Source organism: Euphorbia lathyris, chromosome 5 (genome assembly GCF_963576675.1).
Source record: "Euphorbia lathyris chromosome 5, ddEupLath1.1, whole genome shotgun sequence".
Lineage (NCBI taxonomy): Eukaryota > Viridiplantae > Streptophyta > Magnoliopsida > Malpighiales > Euphorbiaceae > Euphorbia > Euphorbia lathyris.
In genome coordinates, this window is record NC_088914.1 from 60231244 (window position 1) to 60238950 (window position 7707).

Consider the following 7707-nt stretch of genomic DNA (forward strand, 5'->3'; position numbering starts at 1 on the left):
TTTAATAACCATTGAGTTTTTTATATATTTTTTTTTAAGGAAAGCTCATGAGTTTTTTATTTTTTAACTAATTTTAGTTCTAACATATTAAAATAATATAATTATATTATTAATATCTATAAGTTTGATTAATTTTATATTTAACTATAATTTTAGTTTTATGCAATCATGAATTTTTTCTATTTATTGTATATAACTGTTATGTTATTATTCATTAAAGATATTTGTAACTATGTGAAAAAAAATTAAAAAAGTTCTAAAAAATATCATGTGTACACGTGTTTTTTATTTGGTACATAATATGGCAAAAAAAAAAATTAAAAATTATATAGGTATACATGTCTTTCATTTATGAAGTGATTTGCTTCATACCGCCCCCTTATTTTCCACATACCGCCCCCAAATTACAATTTTGCCCTTTCCCTATATATTTGAAAATTTAAATTCAAATTGACATTCTAACTCTCAAACACATTAATTCAAACCCGAAAAAGAACCCGAACTAATTATGGCTGGACGTGGAGGTAAAGGAAAAGCAGTAGGGATCATTCCGATATGTGTTTGAACTTAATAGTTTTTGGACATTTATTTTTAATTTTTTTTTAGTTTTCTGTCCCGAAAATCGGGACATGAATTCGTGTGAATTTACTCATGGCGGGTCCAGGACCCGCCATGATTCTAGTATGGCGGGTACCTGGACCCGCCATGATTCTAGTATGGCGGATCCTGGACCCGCCATGAGTATCTTGACGGCGGGTCATGGACCCGCCCATCAAGAGATAGCGGCGGGTCCTGGACCCGCCACTATGAAAACCGGTCGGTTTTCTGTCCTGATTTTCGGGACAGAAAACTAAAAACTAAAAACAAAAAAAAATTAGTAGTTAGCGTATTGTTTTTTGAACTTTAGCGTGTTGTTTTTAGAAATATTTAGCGTATTTTTTTTGTAGAACTTTAGCGTGTTGTTTTTAGAAATATTTAGCAGATTATATTTATAAATTTAGCTTGCTGTTTTTAGAAATTTAGCGTATTGTTTTTAGAAATTTTTTTATAAGTAATTGTTGAATGTTTATTTTCCAGCGTGACATTTTAGAGGGTTCCGGACATCGTCATCCTTCTAAACGTGGCGTCACAGCCTCTGGTCGAAGGGAACGAGAAGCAGAGAGTCTCATGGCGGATGCTCAGAGGGCGCACGTGACAGTGCAGCTGCCCATGAGTGACGATGAGGATTATGTTACCATGGATGATGGTGAGGATTTTCCCGAGAGCGACCCTAGCCCAGTTCGTCGGGCGGCGAAGGGGAAGGGTGGTCGTGCTGAGTCATCTGGTAAATAATTTACATTTTTCTCATAATTTTTTTTTATTAATTTACTTTACTATAGAAAAATTGTTTATATGTTATACGTTTAATACTATTGTAAGGAGTAGTAAGCGCTCGAGGAATGTTGTAGACGATGACTGGGTTGTGATGGATCCGGTCCCCGGTGGACCAATTGATGGTACTGTGATTCCCAACTTCTTGGGACATGTCGCTTCTACCATATGGAACGGACAGCTGAGGTCGGAGCTCAGGGGCCACACTAGAGGGTCATTCTGCAGGAAATTGAATGAGTGGTATAAGAGCGCTCGTCCAGAGGTCAGGGCGCTTATACGGGGATCACAACTAGCACACCTCCCATCTACCATGTACACACACATTGATATTCCCCTTATATGTGCTTTTATGGAGCGGTGGCAGCCAGATACGTCATCATTTCACATGCCATTTGGGGAGATGACGATTATACTGCATGACGTCTGGGAGATTCCAATTAAACAGTAATCTGAAGTTCAGTAATGACATTAAATAGTAATTCAAATTAAACAGTACTTTCACTTAAACAGTAAGTTGAATAAACAGTACTTTCACTTAAACAATAATTCCAATTAAACAGTACTTTCACTTAAACAGTAATTTGAATAAACAGTAATTCCAATGTTTGAATAAACAGTACTTTCACTTAAACAGTAAGTTCACTAAAAAGTAATGACACTAAACGCGATATCCTGCAGCTCTTGATAATCTATCCCACTGTGCTCGCCGATCTGCATACAAAAGGTCCCATCCTTTAACGCTACTGTCACGACATATGTTCCAGTTAATTAATATCGGCGGCACTGGAAAATCTCTGGATAAATCCAGCCGAATATAATGTTCGTACCGATGACCTAAATGAGCAATAACAATTTCTCGTTGTGGTCGTGTAGCAGTTGCGGGTGCATACAGCGGTAGCAAAGTACCACATGAAAATAAGCACTCTCCATTCCCATATCCGAAAAAAAATACAGCAGCATTGTATAATGACGCAAGCGGATACAGGTCATCAAAAGTTAGCATCCAATGTTCCATTGTACAATTCCCACCATCCCAAGCAATCCGCTTAACTACCGCTGCAATCCCATCATAGTAAATTGGCTCGTATAAAGTACGTTTAGCAATTATTTCATTCACTATAGCCGTTCTAACAAAATACCAACTCTCTTCATCACCGAATACTCGGTCTGCCACAACACGGAACCCACAGTTACCATCACCCTTGACATCGAGATAGGATTCAATATAAGGCTTTATGATTTCAACGATTTTGTCATAATTATGGTAATCAGTAATATCACATTCAGTGGCAGCAGTACCTATAATAATATAACTCTGGACTTAATAAACATTTAATAGTAAAAGGAATACAATTGATTCTATACACAATTATTATGTAAATTAAAAATAATAGTAAAAAATACCTGCTGATCGGTTAGAAGAGCGCCCACGACTCCGACCCGAACTGGAAGACCGAGCCCGTCCACGACGACTGTCACGATACTCCCACGCACTGGGCATACGTTTGGTTGATGATCCTTTCGATCGTCCTCAAACATCGGCTTTGACTTTCGGTTCATAATATCTAGCTTCGTCTAGATGAAGTTGCCGGTGAATAAATTGAGAAACATTGCGTATAAAGGTTGGATCGCTTTTATCGACCTCGTCAACAAGAGAGTGAAAGTAATCATGCTCCTAGGTCCCATGAACATACTCCAAATTGACACTGGTATCAGGTTGACCAATAACAAGTGTTTTCCAAAATGGATGTATTTTGGAAATACTTACCGATTTACGTGAACGATGAGCTCGACTAAGCTCGCATACATACGAACTCATGTCATGCACAATTAGCTTCGCTGCGGGACTAAGCCCGCTTATCTGTCGGTGTCTCTCCGCATAAACCATCATTTCATGATTATACGTACTCTGCTCCCTGATAGGGGAGTTTCGTCCCTATCTTTTAGCGTGATTTACGGTTTAATTTTGGATTAAATAAATAAGTTTAATTGCAAAAATAGAATGTTTTAATAAAATAATGAAATAAAAATAAATTCCGTACTTTCGGTTAATTTTCCTTATTTTTTATTAATTTAGAAAATAAAACGTCAAGCTAACTCGGCTCTCGAGAATTGTATTTCAGGTACGAGTAAGGAGCAAAGATCCACCGACATACGCGAGGCGTATCACCCTTCACGCGGGGCGTGGAACACCAAGTCAGAAATGATTGCTCAATCCACAGGCACCACGTGGGATCTACCCACTGACACGCGGGGCGTCCTACCTTACATGCGGGGCGTATGAGCAATGATAAGCTCAATCATAAATGTCAGACTGCATGGTCTTCCGAGTCAACTACTATCACGCGGGGCGTCCCAACCTACACACGGGGCGTATATGGAAAGTTCCTCAATCTAAAACTCCAGGGACTCATATACGCGAGGCGTAAAAGACTCATTTCAGGCCATTAAATCTCAGAAGCTCAACCACGCGGAGCGTACCCCAGTTTACGCGGGGCGTGGTTGAGACAACAAGATCTGAAATTGGTCCACATGCAGGAGATTTCTGACAGAATGGGTCAATACGCGGGGCATACTCCACCATACGCGAGGCGTATCATGGGAAATCTGCAGAAAATCATGTTTCTCCATGCTTGCACCTTATAAACTTACAATTTTACCCCTAGCTTGATGTGTATAAATAAGAGTGACTAGCACTCATTTAGACGGCTTTTGACATACAACTCTTGTTATAGATTAAGCTCTTGCTACTTAGTTTTAGATTTTATTTTTACATAGCAAATCTCTATCACCTTGAGAGCTTGTTCGTTGATTCCGGCATTCCGTCAAAGTTCCGTTCCATTTCCGTTCACCAAGCTCGAAAGCTCCACCTCCAAGTCCTAAGAGACGGCCTTGAGTACGGTTAGCTAGTTCCGAGGGTGGATTCTTCCCTTTTCACTTGCTAATTAGCTTGTACTCTTCCTATGTACTAGGCTTGGTTGTATTCCATATTTACATTCTCCATATTTATAATTTATGATTCATAATCTCTTTTTCTATATATGTGTTAATGTTTGTTACTTGTTTTGATACTCGTAATTGATTATTGTGTAGGGGAACGCGATTTCCGACGCCATTCGGGCTATCTTTAGGGATTCATATAGGTGTTGCCTTACCGGAAGTGACGCTCCGGAAACCGTAAGAATTGACAAGCCACAGAACTTACGGGCCCTAATTTCTGATCCCAAGCATTAGACACGCCTTGACTAGGAACCACGTAGTCTAAGTACTTCACGGGTCGATCACACTACACGTAGTCGTCATTGCAAGAGTAAATCATTAACCGTATATATATTGGGAGTCATTGTTTATCATATTTATAACTTATCACCATCCGTATCATTTCGTAGAGTTTTTGTTATATAAATTTGTCTCACCCGTAGTTAGGAGTAGTTTGTAATTGTTCCCCGAATCAACTCAAAGTATTCACCGCTTAGGTAACGTATAAAACCGAGTCGTTTAATACTTGTAGTTATAAATCTCGTGGATTCGATACCCGGTCTTGACCGGATTATTACTTGATACGACGGGGTACACTTGCCCCTAAGTAGTAGCATCTAGTAGAAATAGAGCATTTAGGAAGACCACATCCATAGTCGTAACGCATTTATCATAATATATATTTCGTAAGCTCTAACCTAGCCGTTTACCCATCAAGTTTTTGGCGCCGTTGCCGGGGATTTATAATTTCTTGCAATATTAGACAAAAACGTTTTATTGTTAGTCTAGGCATTATCTTTGTATAAATTGTTCATATATACTTTTTTACTAACAATATTCTTTCTTGTTTATAATTCTTTCCATTTATTTGTTTTATGCACACCCGATCTCGAAGTGATACTCTCGTTCCTATTGATCTTGAAATTGAACGTACTTTTTGTAGGATTCGGAGAGAGAAAATGGCAAACCTCAATAATGAAGCTAACCAACCCGAGGTCAACCAAAGGCCACCGGTGCAACCCGTGAATAACAACCGCAATGGTGGAGGCAATGACATACGCTCAATGATGGAGATTCTTGCTCCGCATCGCCCTCAAAACCGCAACGGAATCATTGCCCCCACCATTCCGGCCAACACATATGAAATAAAGACTAGCATGATCCAACTAATCCAACAACTTGGTCAATTCGGAGGGGAACCCCATGAAAACCCTAACGAACACCTTGATAAATTTCTTATGTGTGCCGAAACTTCTCGGCAAAACTGTGTTCCGGTTGAGGCCGTCCAACTAAAGTTGTTTCCTTTCTCTTTGACAGGACAAGCGTTGGAGTGGTTGCACTCGTTGGAGGCGGGATCGATCACATCATGGGAGGAGCTTGAGAAGGACTTCCTTTCTTACTACTTCCCGCCTTCCAAAACGGTTAAGTTGAGGAACGATATCACGTCCTTTAGGCAACTTGAATGCGAGGCCCTCCATTCAGCTTGGGCTAGGTTCCGGAAGTTACTCCGAAACTGCCCCTACCATAACATCCCTAAGCATGATTTGGTAAGTACCTTCTACCATGGTTTAACTCCCACTAATCATGCAACCGTTGATTTCACCGCAGGTGGGGATTTGTTTCGTAAATCGGCAAGCGAGGCTTACGAGCTCATCCACGAATTAGCTAGGAAAAGTGTCCAATGGCAAGAAGATCGGTTTGCCGGACCCTCGCGACGTTAAACTTTTGCCATAGAAGACGAGGCTCCCAAGATCTCTATGATCGAGATGAATAAAAAGCTAGACGCCTTAATGGCGCAATTGAGCCTCCGGAATACAGCACAGGTCCTGATGTGCTTGCATTGCGGTGGTGACCACCATGGTAAGGATTGTCAAGCCGGAAGACCTTTTGCCGGCGATGCCGAGAGCGTAAGTTATGTAGGGGGACAACCGAGGTATAATTCTAATTACAACTCCTTTCATAACTCGAATGCTTATCACCACCGTAATAATAATAATAACAACGGATGGAGGCCTCAACACCAACACCTGAATTTGTCTTACGGCAACAATCAAAAGGTGTTGAAGCCCCCATCCGGATTCCATAATGAGTTCAAGGAGCAAGGTTTGGGCCAGTCCCCCAATTCCCAAGGAGGAAAAAGTTCTCAACCTCCTAGCAATGCGCAAGACTCTACGGTAATTAATATCCTCAAGGAGATATCTTCCCGTCTTGCTGACAATGAGGCTTTTTGCAGGGATTTGGGACATCAAGTGGCCTAATTAAGTCGTCAACAATAAGAGAGACAACATGAGTTTCTACCGACTAACACCGAACAAACCTGAGACCCAAGAACCGAGAGACGGCACAAGCAATAACTCTCCGTAGTGGTAAGGGTTTGGAACCACCGGTTCCAAAGGCGACTAAAACACTCCAAAGGTAAGTGACGAACCAGAAGTGGTAAGCAACCCCGGTTCGGATCCAAAACCCATGACTTCCTCGGATAAGAATAAGAATGTGTGTGATCCAATGGGGGCTTATGTACCGAAGCTCCCTTTTCCGCAACGACTTAAAAAGGAAAAATTGGACCATCAATATGGCAATTTTTAGAAATCTTTAAGAAACTTCACATTAACATCCCATTTGCGGAGGCATTGGAACAAATTCCCACCTATGCGAAGTTTCTTAAGGAAATCCTCGCCAAAAAGAGGAAGTTGGAATATAACGAAACGGTAGCGCTTACGGAGGAATGCTCCGCGATTATAACGAATAAACTCCCACCTAAACTCAAGGATTTAGGAAGTTTTTCTATCCCATGCACGATTGGTAATGTTGAGTTTAGTAGAGCTTTATGTGATTTAGGTGCTAATATCAATCTAATGCCTTTGTCTATTTTTAGGAAGCTCGGCTTGGGAGAGCCAAAGCCTACCAATATAACGCTTTAATTGGCCGATAGATCCATTGCCCGGCCAAAAGGAGTTGTGGAGGATGTCTTAGTGAAAGTGGACAAGTTAATTTTCCTCGCCGATTTTGTGGTGCTCGACATGGCGGAAGACGATTCGATACCGATCCTCCTAGGACGACCATTTCTTGCAATGGGTAGGGCACTCATTGATGTCCATGAAGGTAAGCTCATCCTACGGTTGCAAGACGAAGAGGTAGAGTTTAACGTGTACAACTCCATGAAATTCCCTTCTCATACCATGGAGGATTGCAACTTTTTAAATTCCGTAGACTCTATTGATCTTTTTGTTGAGGATTTTTATGATAGGTCTTCTGCGAGAACCTCTTCGGAAATAGATGGTAATGAGCATTTGGATGAGGAGATATTGAACAAGCCGTTTGAATACTCCTCCGCGATAGAACAATGTCTGTTGGCAA